Below are 17,875 nucleotides of genomic sequence, written 5' to 3'. Positions count from 1 at the left end.
TCATCGGATTCCAATGATACAGCCACACGCACAGCTGAAAGCTATTTGTTACAGTTGATTAGTGGTCAATGAATATCCCATCAAAAAAACAGTAGCACTACCACAGTTTTGCAATTGTTTCCCTTAATGTTGGCGTTGCACCACAGGGGACAGAATGCTTGGGATCCCGGTTGAGAACTGGGTTACAGGGACAGGCATGCTGCGTATCTGTAGGGATTACTTAAGGATGGCGCACAGTGATCAGAATTGTTTTACGAGCTTAGGAGAAGATGCAGCTCCCCTTGTTGTGCTGAATTGTTGCATTTTTAGAATGAAAGGTTATGCTTCCCGGGTTTTTGAGTGGGATGTGTATCGTTGTGACTGGCAGTAGGTGGGTATGGAGCACCCAAGAAATCTTGTCTGGTTAAGGGAAGCATTATGAAAGCCAGCCAGGCTCTTCTCCCTGCCTGCCTTTAACCAGCAGTTCGCAGGATAATTAACACCGTTTGGGCATCCCAGTGGTACGGCAGGAGTAAATAGTTGTGTGTATGAATGAGAACATTCCTTTGAGCTGGGAATGTGCTATTGCTGCCAGTTTACACACAGACAGCATGGGCACAGCCATGTTCCCAGGCTTGCTCTCTCTGTTCCTATAATTGCAACTAGATTTTTACATTTATTTTTTTTCCCAGAAATATAGTGTGACAATTGTCTAGACTTGGGAAACAACCAGTATATTCTGTGTTTCTGCCAGAATTAAGCAGGCCGCCTGCCACCCCCTCGTGTGTTCAGGGGTACCGTCGGGCCACTCTGGTGGGGTGACCAAGGGAAAAGCACCTTGGGGCCTCGGGGATGCCATGGGACTCTTATGGAGTTCGTTGACCATCTCGCCTCTTGTGTCACTCTTTATACCCCTCCATAGTGAATATTAGCAGTTACCTGGTCAGGGTGGATGTTTTAACTCCTGTTGGTAGAGACGAATGTGGCTACGGGATAGTGCAAGCAATGGAGAATGGCATCCTGTGGGATGCAATTGCAGCAGAGGACGGGTGCCAGAGAACCCTTGCCTAGACACAAGTTGCTCTCCCTGGGAGCCTGTGGCTGCCCGGTCCCCAGTGAGTGCCCTGCTCGGGCGCTTTGGCTCCCAGCGGCTTTTTGCATGAAAAACGGGTGAAGGAAACCACTCGGTCAGAATGTTTCAGCACTCTTCCAGTCCCACTGGCTTCTGCTGGAAAGTCAAATCAAAAGCAAAGTGTGAACTCTAGTTTGTTTTGTTGTTTTTTTTGTTTTGGTTGGGTTGGGTTTGGTTTTGGTTTTTGTGGGATTTTTTGGTGGAGTTTTTTTTTTTTCTTTTTTTTTTTTTTTTTTTTGCCCCCTTCTTCCTGTTATCTATCTATCAGTCTATGTATCTATTTATTATTTGTGGTTTTGGTGTGGAGTTTGTATTTTTATTTGGTTTGGGTTTTTTTGTTTGGTTGTTTGGTGTTTTTTTGGTTTGGTTTGGTTTGTTTGTTTGCTTGTTTTGTTTCGTTTTTAAATACTTACCTATCCCATTATCTTAGTCCTCTGTAACTGCCGTTCACAGCATGACCCCGGTACCGCAGCCCCCGTCCTCTGCCTGAACCCGGCACAAACCGTCACCCCCCACCTTCCTCCCCAAAACGGCTGGACGGGGAAGGGGCTGGGGAGGGGGGGAATGGCCACGGTACCCCCAGCGGCCCTGCGCGATGCGCAACCTCCGCCGGGCGGCAGCATCGCCCCGCGCATCCCCTGCGCAGCGCATCCCCCGTCCGTCCCCCCGCCCTGCCCCGCGGCTGCCACGGGGCGAAGGGTACCGGTGGCCGGCACCGCTCATCGTCCCCATTTCTGGGTCAGAAAAGGACGATTCATCAGGGGTGGGTGCAGGGGGCAAAAAGTGCGGCGTTTCCCAAAACGCCCATCGGCGGTGTCGGTGCAGGACACCACCACCAGCGTCTGGGACTTGTCCCCACGCACCAAGTGGCCTTATGGGGGCATTTCTGAGTGTCCTCTGTCCTTCAATACGTAGGAAAACACACGTTTGCTTTTCTCATTGGCCCCACTGACAGCACAAAGTTCAGGTTTTGAAAATTACAGTTTTAGAGAAGGAAGGTATGGCCGCCGAGGTTCTTGGTGTTTTGTGGGAGGCCGGGGCAGTTTTGTCCAGACTGGGGGAAATGCAAAGCGATAGGCTGAAGAAGGTTGCTAAAAAGAAGGAGTTAAACCTGGAGTCTGGTTGGAAGCAGATTTGGGGGAAAAGAGGCCGGTTCACGGCAGGGGCAGGGTGGAGGGTTACCCACACCCGAGGGTTTGAGGTGAACTCACCTGGACAAGCTGGCTGCAGGTCAGCCTCTTCCAATAACCATGTCTGCAGCCGTAATCCACTCCCTGTGGCCGTGGGAGGAACGTGCGCTCTGTATTGTGCTTTTCTAAAGAACAAAAGAAAACAAAATCTTCCTTGGAAACCCCTTTCTGCTTTAATTCTCCCTGTCCGGCAGACCTTGAGTTGAGTGACAACTTGAACAGGTCTCACACAGGCACAGGACGCACCACCTAAAAACGGGGTTTTTCTTGGATGGTCATTGCGGATACCAAATAGGCAAAATCTGGTTTGTTGGAGGACACCATTTATGCTCTGGCACTGTTTTGGACCCTTTTTTAACTCACCTCGAGGTAGCTAAAAACAATTATTCTCTGAGTCTCCTGCAGGGTATGTCAAATAAGAAGAAGGACTGGGAGGACCAGGTGAAAACAAAACAAGGCCGAAAAGGAAGTAAGCAAAAAGGGCACAAGCCCAACCTGTTCTTGCTGCCCTGTGCAGCAGCTCTTAAGCACTGAGTGACGTGGCTGGTATGAGAGGCAACAGACGTACCGGCTTCGTCCTGTGGCTTTGAAGAATTGCTGTCAGAAGGAACTCAATGAACCCTGGTGTAGGGTGGTTAAAAGTTTGATGTGTCCTTGTAAAGAAATCAAGTCTTTCTAGTAATAATGGTACACGTAGTCAGTGATCTTAAATCTGTTAGTTCTGATCATGAAGTGCTGGGGCATCGGTCTCATGTAGGTGTTAGGTTTATGCATTTTTATTTTAAAGCGCTTGCAGCGGTTTGGTTACTTCTGTCTGAGAAGATCCCAAACTGAGGTGCAGCAGGGATGAGGGAGTTTACTCCAGATGACACACGAAACCCCAGGCTCTGCCCTCTCCGTGCTCTGTTATCACCAGGTCTCGAGCTGGTGAACTTAAACCTTCGCTTTTTTTTTGTGCGGAGCAGTTTCAAAATCTGTGGCGAAGCCTGCTGTGGGTTTGCTCCAACAGAATAAATAACCCGCATGTTTGTTTTACATATGTAAAAAAAGCCCTGTCTCGTCCGTGTTGGCTTGTTGGGCAAACTCCAGTGTTTTTGTCCGGCTCAAGGCAGGAGCCCAAATTCGCCTTTTGTATCTCCTTTGCGGATTTTGGTGCCGGGGCACTGGGAATCATTGTGCTCCAGCATCTCCCCCCTGGCCTGGCTTCAGGTGGTGATTTCTCGTCCTCTGGTCCTGCTCTGTGTTTGTCTTGTGGAGTAGATTTCCCGTCTTTATGTCTCTCCGAGTCTAATCGTGTTCCCTGGGTGGTGGAGTGTTTGTTTAATTGAATAATGTTGCGGCTGAGAAATGCTCGGAGTCATTTATCGCACAGGACTGCTGGAGGGCTGGAGTTCAGTATATTTCCTCTTGCTTTTGTAATTCTATAGAAATGCCAAAGCAATTTCCCGGGGGCAACGGCGCTGGGAGTGCGTGCGAGCCTCTGTCGCTGCGTTGCTTTTGCTGCCTTTGGCTGCTGTTGGCACCCGTTGGCCGTTGCAGTGTGAAAGAAGAACTGGGGCCGCAGGATTTGTGACGGGTCATTTGAACGGAGCCGAGTAAGAGGAAGGAAGGTGTTGCGAGAGAAATAAACAGCACATACATCAAAGCAGGATTTCTCTTGAATTCTGTGCTAATAAATCTTTATATTTGCGTGTGTGTTTCTGAGGGGAGCGTACCTGTACTTACTACTACTATGCACCGAATGAACATTTCTGAGAATGCTTGCAAAATGATCAAGTTGGACTATTTTTTTTTTTTTTTCCTGTTACGAGAAGTTGTGTTGCCCTGGTGTTAACGCAGGCATCGTTTTGAGGAGAAACAAGGAGTCATGGTCCCCTCCTCCTTTCCGTTGTAGCGTGGAAAGGTTATTTGGAAGTCAGTTTATAGCTGGAGCTGGGAGACCAAAGCTAAAAATTATCCTTACTTTTGAATGTATTTGCGCTTATCTTTGCCAAGAAGAGCAAACTGGAAAATCCTCACAAAGCAGACCTGAAGTGTTTGCAAGATCACTTTCAGTGTTTGTAAATTGGTTTGATGTTGGGGCATCCGATCAATATAGCCCAAAATATGTGCTTATCTTTTTAACTGTGGGTAAAAAAACAAGTGGGTATAAGTGAGTAGGAGCAAGGCTTGCATGTGTCAGTTCTGCCTGTCCGGGCTTTGAATAATGCTTGCTGCCCAATTTTGTCCCGTTGGTGCTAGCCTGCTGAGAACCGACCCTGTTTTCCTGAGGACTTGCTTTATGGCTCACACCAGGCACAGTGCCTGGGGCTGCAGCTTTGTTTCTGTTTGGAAACAAAAACAATAATTCCCCAAAGTGGCTTTAGAGGTGGAGTTTCCCGAAGGAAAGCAAGGCCAAAGGCTTCAGGTTGCTTCTGTCCTCCTGCTGATCTGCGGTGTGGTGTTAGTGCAAGGGGCTCCGGCATCCACCCCCTCCATCCCGCTCCCCCTGGCCCCCCCAGGTTTCCTTGCCCTGTTGCAGGGTGGACGTGCAGCCCCCCAGAAGCCCGCAGAGGAATGCGGCTCCTGCAGAGAAGCTGCGTCCACCCGAGGTCGCGTTTTCTGCCGAGGGGGAGTACGGGATGGGACTCTGCTTTTTGACAACGGAGCGACGCCGAGGCTCTTCGTGGGGATCGCGCTCCGCTTTCGGGTGCGACAGCCCTGCGGAGGCACAGGGTGTCCTCAGAGGCTATTTTTAAATGGTAAAACATCATCAACAGGGAAGAAGATGACCTGCTGTGTCTGCTAGAGAGAGATGATGTTCACACTGAGCATTTCTTTCAGCTTTTTTCTTTTAGTATTACAGAGATTTTTTTTCTATTATTATAGAGATTTTACTGTTACAGAGAAAACTACTTACTTCTAAGTATTTTTGAATGAAAGGTAAAGTTGTGCCTTACCAGGGTGACAAGCATTTTGTACATACAGAAATAAGGAGCAGTTCAGATTGCGCTGTTGCTTAGAGGCTGGAACTGCTGTCGAGAGAGATGCTGTGTCACGATAAGCGTCTTTAACGTGGAGGTAATTAGGGGTTACGATCAGTGGCCGTGTCTACCTTTCACTTTTAGCTGGAATCAGCAGGAAAAAATCTGTTTGGCATAGCGTGTGGTGAAGGTTGGAGGGGTTTAATCACATCCCCATTTGCTCCCTTACCATGACAGGTCTCCACGAGCTGTCACGATAGAGGAGACCCTCTGTGGAGGAGATCGGCCTCGCCTCAGCTTTGTTTTAGCAGCAGATGTTTGTGTGAATAGTCACTGAGCTCTGGGGGTCAAACTTAATCTGCAGTTATCCCAGAACAGGGTGCCCGCCGTCGCCAGAGGAGCCGTACGCCGTGACCCAGCGGTTGATCACCGAGGGGTTTCCCGGCCTCCCCACGCGTCTCTCTCCCACGGTGTTTCCCGGTGCGCAGGTGCCTCGCGGCCAGGCACCGCTGCCAATTGCCGCAGCTTCTGTTGGCATTTTCCTCCCCGCTTCCCACTGGGATTCCGCAAACGTGAAGAAGCGGAGCGGCCGTGCAAGAAGGGGTAAAACAGCTTCAACCGTTTCGGATTTCCTTTTGTCCCAGGAAGCCAGGCTACTGCTCCTGCTGGAGCGGGGATGCAGATATCCCGCTGCAATCCCTGCTTCTCCCAGTCCTCTGTGATTCCACATCCCGCTGCCTTGGCATCCTCCCCCCGTGGCAGGAGCCCGGGGGGGCCAGTGGCATCACGGCGTCGCTGCCCGAATCCCTCAGTGCTGGCACATCCCGGCAAGCGTCGGTGCCTGGAGCAGTGACTCCGTAGGCGACAGCTCCCTCTGAGTCAGTCCCCAGACGATGGTTTCCTTCTGGTCCATTAGGAAGATGCAGGCAGAGCTCAGCGATGCTGCTGTGCTCCGTGTCAGAGGTAAAAGCAGTAAATTCCAGTCTTGGTTCATTTCTCATTTTCAGAACAAAGTTTTGCCTAACTTTGCCATCGAAATTCTGCAGGAATCTTTGAAGTTAGTTTTCCTACAACTTATACACCCAATAAAAATCTGTTTTCTTCTGGACACAGGAGATTGGGGTTGAGGTGTGAGGCAGGCAGACGCTACATATTCTGTAAAGGTAAACTTACATTGGAGTGAAGACCAAACTGCAGCATTAATTTAAGGTACGGAATACCAGGCAGCTGAGAAAGAAGAACCTCTGAAGTTCTGCCCTTGCGCCACACAAGGCTGTGGCTGTTGAGGTTTGTACCCTGGATGCCAAGAGAGGCAATGTGCTCTTTATCAAAGTTTGCTTCCTATTTCAAACCAAACCATGATGCTGAGAGGCAAAAAATTGTCATTTTTAATGGCGCCATAGTCCCGCGAGGCTCGTTTTTTATAAAGAAACAAGACAAATCTCTTGCCCCAGAGAGTTTACAGCGCACTTGGGCTATTTGATGTCTTTTTTCAAGCAAACCATAGGTGTACAGGGAGCCCAAAAGAAGGGGGAAGGTGGTTGTGAGACTCCCATTATCACCGCATCGTTAGGGCCAAAGCATCCCCTCGAGGCCACAGGTGATGCTGCAGCAGCCCGGGGTGCTGGTGTCACCCACGGCAGAGATGTCTGATGGGTCTGAGCGTAAACAGGAAGGGTTTTTCTGGTCAGAAGAACCAAGTGCAATTAGTAAATTGGGTGATTCAGCTTTTGCGCTGTGTCCGTGGCGGGGCTGCACCGCGCCGTGAAGCGCCGTAGGTCACGGCGCAGCTGAGGCAGGGCAAGGCGTGCAAATACTTGTCAGCGGGACTTTTATATCTAGGAACTGTTGACAAGGGTAAGCCCTTTTTAATAATCACAGGAAAGCACCCTTACCGAATGGCCCGGGAACGGTCCCTCTCCTGTCCCCTCCTCCCACATGGTGGGCCGATCTCCTTCCACTTTGTGCACCACGGTTTGTGTCTCATCTGTGTTGTTTTTTTTTTTCCCCAAGATTTTCTAAGACCCAAGATTTGCGTGGAAGAAAGATGCGCTCGCTGTTGCTGAGGAGGCAGCAATTTAATTCCCTGTACACCCTCCTGCCCTGCCGTGCCCAGCACTTACGTACGGCGGGACCGCCAACGTAAAGTGCTTTTATGCAGCCCTTGGGATGGATGTCAGTGGGCAGCCGGAGGCCTGTGTGTTACGGGTGTGAGCAGCCATCCAGGTTGGAAACGTGAGCACAGAGTGTTTGGGAAGACACGGCGAGATGCAGCTCAACCTCTACTCAACAAACCATGCTGTCCTTCTCCGAGAGAGCCTGAGCTATTCTGTTTTTATATCATGCCTTTTTGAAAAGCTCTGGCAGTCCTTTCTTGCAAGCACTGGGTCACTGACCCGAAACATCGTTGGCCTTGAAGGAAACTTTTTACGAGGAAGGCGCTAGGCAGCTTTTATATGAAATTTGATATGCGGCTGCTGTGGATCCAACACCCAGTTTTGAACTGGAGACATTTTACCTGAGACACTGTGAAAAAGGCAAACCCAGCCTCATCAAATAGCTGTAGACTTGCCTCTCTGCCCAAAGCAATCAAGGTCAGTGCAAATTGCCTACACCCTCAGGAGGACCAGAGCCTTGTCCCGAACAAAGGGCCAGGCTGCCGAGCACCACTGCCAGCACACGTACGTGCCATCTCCATGGCAGATGCGGCGGCAGCAATGGTGAGGGCATGGACTCAGCTATCCAGTGTGGTGAGCTGCATTTTAAGGTTTGAAAAATGGCAAATTTTGCGTTGCAGATGTTTTCACACACCTGAGTGCTCTGGGGATCCGGTGGAGATCGAAGCTGGCTCTGTAACCCTCCTGGCTCAGCCGCAGCCAGAACCTCCTGCAAGGTCTTTCCACAAGGCTGATCTTGCCAGGAGATCATTGGGTAGGAACAGGCTGAACTTTGGGATACCTGAGGAAAATGGAACCTAATTCCTGATGAAGAACAACGATAAATACAGTTAGGGCTGTCTGCCACCCTACCCTGGAAAAACACGCCAGCCTGCGCATGGCTGCCCTGACAAACACACACAGGGGCTGGATTCCAGCAGGGAGTCCTTGGCAGTGCGGGTCAGGAAGACAAGCCACACTGGGGGCACTCATGGGAGCGTGGGGATTACTGCTGCGCATCTTTCTGGAACTCTTCTTGTGACTCTCTTAATTTCATTGCCCTTATTCCCTTTTTCCTCTGGTATTTTTGCCTCTTGCTATGCGCCTCTCAAAGGGCTCCATCCAGCAAAGAGAGGAGTTGGATGTCCAGTTGAATTGTCCGTGGTCTACAATGACCCAGGGGGGTTGTGATACAGGGGAGGAGGGATGCTAGAACTGGCACGAGCCCCTTGGTAGAGGTTGTCTCCTCTGCACCTTTCTGCATGCTGCACATGGGTGCCTGGATGACCACTGATGTGCCACCAAAAGTACCTCCTCATAACTCCTTTAAAATTGCTATTATTTATCTTCCACAGCTGAGGCAAGAGGGGAGGGAAGGAAAAGTGTTATTAGCCATTTCTGACATACCAGGTAATCTGAGTTGAAAGAAGTCGGGTTTGTGGGTTCTAGAGTTAATGACATCTGACTTCCTACTGCCTTGTCTCTTGTGGCTGGTTATCATCGGAGCATCTAAGGAGGATGAAAGCTCCAATTAAAATTTTTCCTGTGGCTAAAGGAAATTATATGGGTTTTTGCTTTCCAGCTTTTCCCTCTGAAACGTAGTGGGGCATGAGTGCGTCCTGCTGAATTCAGTGCAGGACGACAGCAGCTCTGTGAATGTCCCTGGTGGTCTGTAGGAAGAAAAGAATTTCTGAAACACTCACCTTCAGTGGGGAGGGTGTCCCCGTATAATCAATGGCTCTTGTAGAGCAGCTTGGAAACAGGGGAATAAAAGAGATCTGGAGGAGGCATCATGCACAAAGGTGCTTAGAGGGTCTGTGGATTATGGCCCCTTCTCCCCCGCCTCAAAAAAGGTTGCTAAAATATGTTGAAATTTTAAGAAAATAAAGGCATTAAAAACACTCAACTGCTTCAGAAGGCACGGTCACGGTGCGGGAGCAGCTCTGTGGGAGGGGAGGCGGCAGGTGGGGGTTCATGGAGGTGGACGTCAATTCGTATGAAAGAGGTGCCCGTTGGGTACGGGTGGAGCGGAGCCAGCTGGAGTCCTTCCAGGCTGCAGGGTGGCCTTCGGGAAGGGGTTTTGCTGCATGTCAGCTCGGACGTCGCCCCTCAGGGGAAAATCTGCCAGGGAGAGGTGAGACTATTACCCTGCTTCCAGCAGCTCCCACGGTGCTCAGTGTTTGCTTTGCACCAATTGACCTCCAGGGTGGTCAATATTTACCTATCAAAACTTCCACTTTCTGTCATTTCAGAGCAATCCCTTCCTTCCCTTGGTTACATGCTCACAAGATCCCTGCTCTAATATGGCTAAAACTTAATTGTTAACTCTTTGCTCTTAGCACCACGGTGGGGATTGACTGAGTTGATGAAGAAGTCCTGTAAGAAAAAACTCTGAAAGACACGGAGACATTCTTTTTAGGAAGCAAACCCACCTCCTTTTTGCTGCTGTGCTAATGGAGGGAAAAAAACCCCCAGATTTTGCATAATTAGTTGGGGCTGGGGGGGAAATAAATTTAAATAAAATCACTTGCCTCTGACTCTTACCACCACACACTATGCCGTTTGCTTTCCATGGGATATACGCACTTGTGACTCTTGCAGTTCACACTTATTCATGAGATTATGTCTCACAGCAGTGCTCCAGATAACACTCGTAGGGAATCACAGCGACGGTCACTAACGGAAATGGTGCGAACGCAACCCGAGTCCTTCCCTGAACTGCCAAGCACATGACGGGGGACAGAAACAACGTGGGGCTGCATTTGCTTAGAACAACAACCTCAGGGTGTTGAGATGAGATGTTGAACAGCATCATCAAGAGAGATGCTGGGTGTCAGGTGCAACCTAAAGGCCCCCTGGGAGTATAATCATCATCATCATCATCATCATCATCATCATCATCATCATAGACTGTGTTGCGTTGGAAGGGCCCTCTAAAGGTCATCCAGTCCAACCCCCCTGCAGTCATCAGGGACACCTTCAACTAGATCAGGTTGCTCAGAGCCCCATCAAGCCGGGCCTTGAACGTCTTCGGGGATGGGGCCTCCACCACCTCTCCGGGCAACCTGGGCCAGTGTCTCACCACCCTCAGTGTACAGAACTTCTTCCTAATGTCTGATCTAACCCTGCCCTGCTCGAGTTTAAACCATTGCCCCTCGTCCTGTCGCTACATGCCCTTGCCAACAGCCCCTCCCCGGCTTTCCTGTAGGCCCCCTTCAGGGACTGGAAGGCCGCTAGAAGGTCTCCCCGGAGCCGTCTCTTCTCCAGGCTGAACAACCTGGAGAAATTATTATTATTATAATAGAAAACCCAAAGAAACCCTCTGTAGCCTAAAAGCACACAGATCAGCATCTGGAGGAGAGGACCAACCACCACAGTGCAAAGTCACCAGTTTTTATCCTGTATTTGCAGCAGACCCAAGCGGCGTCAGCTCTCAGCATCCTCCATGACAGTCCCCGTGTGATGACAGGCTTTTTGCTTTTATTGGCTAATTCAGTTAACATGCATTTTTATGTCAAGACATCATTGTTCTGGCTATACCTTAATTTTAACCATCCATGTTTTGACGGGGGAAAGAGCCATGAGGAGTTTCGGAGCTGCGATCGAAGAGGGCTGGCAGTTTCAGTCTGCTTCTCCTTCCCGAGTGCTTTATCTCAGAATGCCATAATAGCAGGAACACTCAGGAATGGAGGTACGTTGTCTTGTCGAGTCAAAGAAAACACACTGGGTAAGAACATGCGCTTCATCTTCAGCGTAGCTTTCACCTTAAGCTCTTAGCTAATTCTCTTAATTAGCGTGCTCACAAAGAGACCAATGAGCAGGCACAGTTCTAGCTGGCCGCAGCAGAGGACAACCTGCACAAGCCCTCTTTGACCATATAACACTTTAGTATTGGTTGTGGGAATCACTGTCCTCCTATTCTAACATTTCTCTGAGCAACGCCTGGAACAAAACACTTGCAAAAGGCAAGGAGACGGTGTTTCTTTTTTTTTTCTTTTTTAATATTGCTAGCATAATTTGTTGATTTGCAGTGGGAGTCGGATGGAAGGAAAAAGAGGGACACACACCCCTAACCAGCAAAAAAAACCCCAAACCAAAAATGCTTACCTAAAGTATGCTTTTGGTGACAGGTTGCTGATGTAAGAAGGGCTTGCGCAGCACCAGAAGGACAGAAGTGCGGTGCAGATTCTGTTATTCACAGGAAAAGTTGGTGATTTAAAATGTGAACTGATACAGCGAGCAGTGAGTGAAAACGCCTTTTTATGACGAGTGATTTGCAGAAACTTGAAGATAAAATGCCATATTTCTGGAAGGCACGTCTGATATCCCGCTCGTAGGTAACTAGCGCATTATGCATCTTTGCGGATAATCGCTCTGAAGCGTCTGCTTGTGCAAGATGCTGACTGATGGCCTTTGAAGATAGACACCTCCCGTTCAGCCACCCGTCTGCTTCCCCGCAGTGCTTACCAGTACAACTCCTACTGCTTCAGAGAGATGAAAGATGAAGAGATGTCTGTTCTCCACGCCTGTTCAGCCTCTGGCCCCTTCACCGAGATCTGCAGCGTGACGAGCTTGGCTGAGGCAGAGCTGGGCCCCCATGGGCCACCTCCCTCCCTGCTGCCGCCCCAGCTGCCTGACACGCGGCTGGCTGCTCCACTTTGCCTTTGCCTGAGTATTTTCCACCCTTGTGCCCTGTAACAATCAGTGTGTTGGATGCCCTGAGCACAATTTACAAGAAAGGGATGATGTGACAGTCTTGTCCTCCTTCTCCTCTGGGGCAGGTTTTTCGGGAGACGAGAAGACAGAGCCCAAGAGAGTGTGGTCAGTGGCATCCCACAACCACCTTTTCAGTGGTCCAGGCCCAAGTGTCTCTGTGCTCTCTTCAACTCGTGATGATTTTGGATGAAGCCATGGTCTGTCCTGTGTGCGCCGTCCTGGTGCAATGACTTAGGGATGCTTCTGAAATACTTTGTGGAGTGTTGCCTCACCCAAGGACCTCAGCGCTTTGGAGGTCAGCTGCTACAATTTTCTGGTTCTCTATCAACTGCTGATGTGTTTCACTTATTTTTATACCATGAAGATTCCCACAGTCCTCAGCTCTGGTCTCTGGCATGGATGCTGAATGTCCCATTGGGTGACTTGTGGCTGCATGAGACTTGGTCTCATCCTTCCATTTTTGCAGACTTTGAAGAATTTTGTGACTCCAACAGGAGGGCAGCTATGGCCACAGCCAAGTTACTGGCATGAGCAGATGAACAGGTCATGTAAACAAGAGCATGTGCCTGCAATAACCTGCTCCTTAGCTGGATGCGGCGGGGTGGCATTCGTAAGGGTGAAACATGAGCCACAGGCCACTCCGGCCGTACCGTGATGCTGATCTGGGATGCAAAACTTCTGAGTTGGGAAACACTTCCAGATGCCCTTGTGGTCCCTTGCTGCCAGATAGCTAGGAAGGAAGACGCTTTCACAGGGGAAGCAGACAGCAAGCCTGGTCTGAACTGCAACCATTGTTCCCACGCATCACACCACTGTTTTTGTTGTCAGTGGGATGAAAGGCACTAGAAAGGACAACTTCGTGTGCATTGCTCCACAACTGTGTGCATTGTCAGCATTTGCTCCTTATAGCACTGCAAGACATCCCAGGGGCCACCTTCTTTTTACTTCTCTTGAAGCACTTGCGTTGTCATTTCTCTCCTGATCTGCAAAATCCTCACTGGTTTCCAGTTCCCTGTTCTGCCCTTCTCCTCCTGTGCTGGTTCTCCTAACACTCCTGGGGGTGGAGGAGCTTTGTGAACATCAGCCTCTCGGCATTTTTCATCATCTGTTCACCTTTTTCAGCAGTTTTGGAAGCAAGACACAATTCAGCCAAGGATATTAAGACTGTTTTTTCTTGTCTTCGCGGCCAGTACTGTAAATCTGTGACAACCTGCTTGTCTTCTTCCCAGAAGTTTGTATGGTGAAATGTTAACCATGTTGTGACAAAAATGCGCAACTGCAAGCAATTTACTGTGGGAAGGGCTGGCTGGCTGGTTAGAAATCACACAGTGGAATGGCATTAAGTTTGCTGCAGATCACAGTGGTAACAGCTGGCATCTTGTTTCTGGGGTTGTGACATGATATTCTGGGCATGGTTTGTGCCCATTTCACAGCAGTGGTAGCAGGGGAAGCTCTGTCAAGTGGAGAGCAAGTAACACAGTAGTTGCTGTCCTTAGCAGTCCCATCCAGGAGAAAACCACAATTCCTCTTTTAGAAAATTCTGCAGAAAGCGTTGTCAGCATGAAGGCAGATGTATCGGCCAGTCCTGGTCTGCCCCAGAAGCCTCAGATTGCAAGAGAGAGAAGACAAACCCCTAAGGCAGCGACGCTTCACCCAAGTGCAGTGGGTTGTTTGGAGTGGAAGACTGAGTTCTGGTCAAAGCTTTATTTTTACAAGCTTGTAGGGAATAAGTCACCAATGATGCCGAAAAGGCAGAGGTTCTCAGCACTTTCTTCACCTCTGTCTTTGCCAGCACTGTTGGGCCCCAGGTCTTGGGCACAACAATCCGGGTTGGTGCAAACACAGACCCACCACCAGTGGAGGGTCGATATGTGAACTATTACAGAAGCTTGACCCCTACAGATCGATGGTCCCTCACATTATTCACTCAAGGACGTTCAGAGAGCTGGCTGACGTCATTGCAAGGCTGCTCTCCATAATCTTTGAGTAGTTGTGGAGATCAGGGGACATCCCAGAAGACTGGAAGAAGGTTAATGTCACCCCCATCTACAAGATGGGCTTAAAGGATGATCCAGGAAATTATCTGCCCACCAGTCTTACTTCAGTCCCAGGGACTGAATTCTCCTGGGTGCTATCACAAGTCAAATGAAGCACATGATTTGGAAGCCAGCATGGATTTACCAAGTGCAAATCATGCTTGACAAACCTAATCACCTCCAATGACAAAGTAACCTGCCCAGTTGATGTGGGGTGAGCGGTGGACATTGTCTACCTGGATTTCTCCAAGGCTACCAACATGGCTCCCCACAGCCTCCTCCTAGACATCCTGGTGCATTATGGTCCAGACAAGGGTCTGTGCAGTGGGGAGGAATTGTCTGACCGCCCGCACCCTGGGGGTGGTGGTCAATAGCTCCTTCTCAACCTGGTGACCTACCTGGCACAAGTGGGGTCCCCCAGGGATCGATACTGGGCCCAACGCTGTTTAATGTCTTCCTTAAGTGATCGGGGTGATGGGGTCAAGTGAATCCTGATGAAATTTGCTGATGACACCAGAGTGGGGAAGTGGACACTCGGGAAAGCAGAGCCACCCTGCAGGGAGGCCTGGAAAGGCTGGAACAGGGGGCTAACAAGAACTGTATGAAGTTCAAGAAGGACAAGTGTAAGGTCTTGCACCTGGGAAAACATAATCCTGGAGTACAGCACTGGCTGGGATCTGCCTAGCTGGGGAGCAGCTCTGTGGGAAGGGACCTGGGGGTCCTGGTGGACAACAAACTCAATGTGAGTGAGCAGTGGGCTGCTGTGGCAAAGAAAGCCCGCAGGGTGCTGGGCTGAATCACCAAGAGCATCACCAGCAGAGAGAAAGAACTCATTATCCCACTCCAGCGCTGGTCAGGCTACACCTGGAACACCGTGCTCAGTTTTGGTGCCCTCTATGCAAAAAAGCTGTGGATGGACTGGAGAGGGTCCAGAGAAGGGCCACCAAGATTATCCAAGGACTGGGGAGACTGCCTTATGAGGAAAGGGTTTGCTCAGCCTTGAGAAAAGAAAGCTCAGGGGAGAGACCTTATCACCACGTTCCAATATTTAAAGGGTGGTTGCAAAGAAGATGGAGACTCCCTTTTTACAAGGAGTCACAAGGAAAAGATGCCAGGTGATGGGTACAAGTTACTACTGGGGAGATTCTGATGGGACACAAGAGGAAAATTGTTTACACTGACAACAATCAGCCATTGGAATAATCTCCCCAGGGAAGTGGTGGATTTCCCATCATTGGACACTTCTAAGGTTCAGATGGACAGGGCGCTGGCCTTCTTGCCTAGAGTGTGTCTTTGCCAAAATAGGTTGGACCAGATGATCCTTCAGGTCCCTTCCAACCTGGTGTTCTACGATTCTGTGATTATTTTTCCTCTCCAGGTCAGTATTTTTGGCTTTCCAGTGAAGAGATGTGCTCATGGAGTTTTTTTACTTGCATGCATTTAGTGTTCAACTTTACTACTAGTAAAACGGCAATTTTAGAAGCATGTATTTCATTAAGTCTTGAAGATATTCTTAGCCTGTGCACATAGCTGTCATTTAAGAAGAAGGAGGAGGTTCAGGCAGAGGGACAGAGCCTTCAGCAGGGAGGGGAGCAGCAGGCCTGTGGTCTGTGGGACACGACTGCTGAGCCCAACAAGGACATTGCTGCATCCATCTCCATCTTGTGCCCGCTGCTGGCAGAGCCCTTTGTGGTCAGGCCAGGCCTGATTTTGACATTTGTGGCTGGGGGCGGGGAGAAGTCTGGGTGTTTCTTAACCTTGACAGATTTTCCATGACATCTGGAAAGTCACCTGGGAGCTTTAAGGTGAAGACGAGCACACGAAGTTCTCACTAGCCTTTGCTCAGGATGAAGGCGCGGGGGCTGCCTTCACTGCAGTCCAGAACCAGTCACGACATTGCTTCTTTTAAACGCCCAGACAGGTGCTGTTAACGTGAAAATATAGCTGGAGGAGCCTGGACCATGACAGCCTATCCCCTGTGAAGGACAGAGAGGCTCCAGTTCACACACGAGAAATTTCTAGAGACCAGGGTATCCTTTTATTTGTGTACATGCTGCTATTTGCTTTTTCCTACACCGAAAATCTTATCAGTGCCTTACCATCTAATTGTTTTTGGAGCAGCGGGCTGAGGCAGTCAGAGCAGAACCGGAGCTGACAGAGGCTGAGTTCATCAACCTGCCAGGAAATCCCCGGTTTTGCTGTGAGCCCTGTGTGCAACGCAGGCGACTGACGGCTCTCCCACGGGAAACCCAGGCGGGCCCCGCAACCCGCTGGGGGCTCCAAAACGGGCTGGGAAAAAGTGTGTTATTTGAGGAAGAAACTCCAGAGCGCTTCTCCTTGTTGGCCATTTTCAACCGCCACAGTCCATCCCAGCTCTCTGGCTAGAATCGGACAGGGGGGTGCTGCCAACCCCTGTCACCTCCTTCCCCAGGGACGCTGCCCCAGCCCCACGGGTCTGTAGAGATGCTCCTCCTTTGTTCCCCAGATACTACCACGCATCAGCAGAGTTTGAGTTTGAAAACTCTGATCATTAAAAAAACCCCACTACGGTCTTGATCACAGTTGTATCTTGTAGCATGATGCTCAACTGTAACTTACTAGATTGGTAACTTTTTAGGGTTTTAAAAAGAGTCATGGGTTGTTTTTTTCTGTTTGGGGAGGTGTTTTAGTTTGGTTTTTAGGGATCTGGATCGAAATGACAGCCAGAAATGCATGGGCCTGTTAAGTATGTGAAAACCACGCATCCTGAAACATAGACTCATAGAATCATTTAGGTTGGAAAAGACCCTTGGGACCATCGAGTCCAAGCATCAACTCCACTCTACAAAGTTCTCCCTTACACCATACCCCTTAACACCACATCTAAACGAGTCTTAAACACATCCAGGGATGGTGACTCCACCGCCTCCCTGGGCAGCCTATTCCAGTGTCTGACCACTCTTTCTGGGAAGAATTTTTTCCTAATGTCCAGCCTAAACCTCCCCTGCTGCAGCTTGAACCCATTCCCTCTTGTTCTATCGCCAATTACCTGTGAGAAGAGACCAGCACCAACCCCTCTACAATGGCCTTTCAAGTAGTTGTAGAGAGTGATGAGGTCTCCCCTCAGCCTCCTCTTCCTCAAACTAAACAGTCCCAGCTCCTTCAATCGCTCCTCATCAGATTTATTCTCCAGGCCCTTCACCAGCTTCGTTGCCCTCCTCTGTGCTCGCTCCAGCACCTTGAGATCTCTCTCATATTGAGGTGCCCAGAACTGGACACAATACTCCAGGTGTGGCCTCACCAGTGCTGAGTACAGGGGGACAATCACCTCCCTCCTCCTGCTGGTCACACTATTTCTAATACAAGCCAGGAGGCCATTGGCCCTCTTGGCCACCTGGGCACACTGCTGGCTCACGTTCAGCTGCTTGTCAATTAGAACCCCCAGGTCCTTTTCTGCCAGGCAGCTCTCCAGCCACACTTCCCCAAGCCTGTAGCGATGCGTGGGGTTGTTGTGGCCCAAGTGCAGGACCCGGCACTTGGCCTTGTTGAAGCTCATACCGTTAGCGTTGGCCCATCGGTCCAATCTATCCAAGTCTCTCTGTAGAGCCTCCCTATCCTCATGCAGATCAACACTCCCGCTGAGCTTCGTGTCATCTGCAAACTTGCTGATGCTACACTCTACGTCCTTATCAAGGTCATCAATAAAGATGTTAAACAGAAATGG

The sequence above is a fragment of the Rissa tridactyla genome, chromosome Z, assembly GCF_028500815.1.
Source record: "Rissa tridactyla isolate bRisTri1 chromosome Z, bRisTri1.patW.cur.20221130, whole genome shotgun sequence".
Classification (NCBI taxonomy): domain Eukaryota; kingdom Metazoa; phylum Chordata; class Aves; order Charadriiformes; family Laridae; genus Rissa; species Rissa tridactyla.
The sequence above is the reverse complement of the archived record's forward strand: the minus strand, read 5'-3'. Positions refer to the sequence as shown.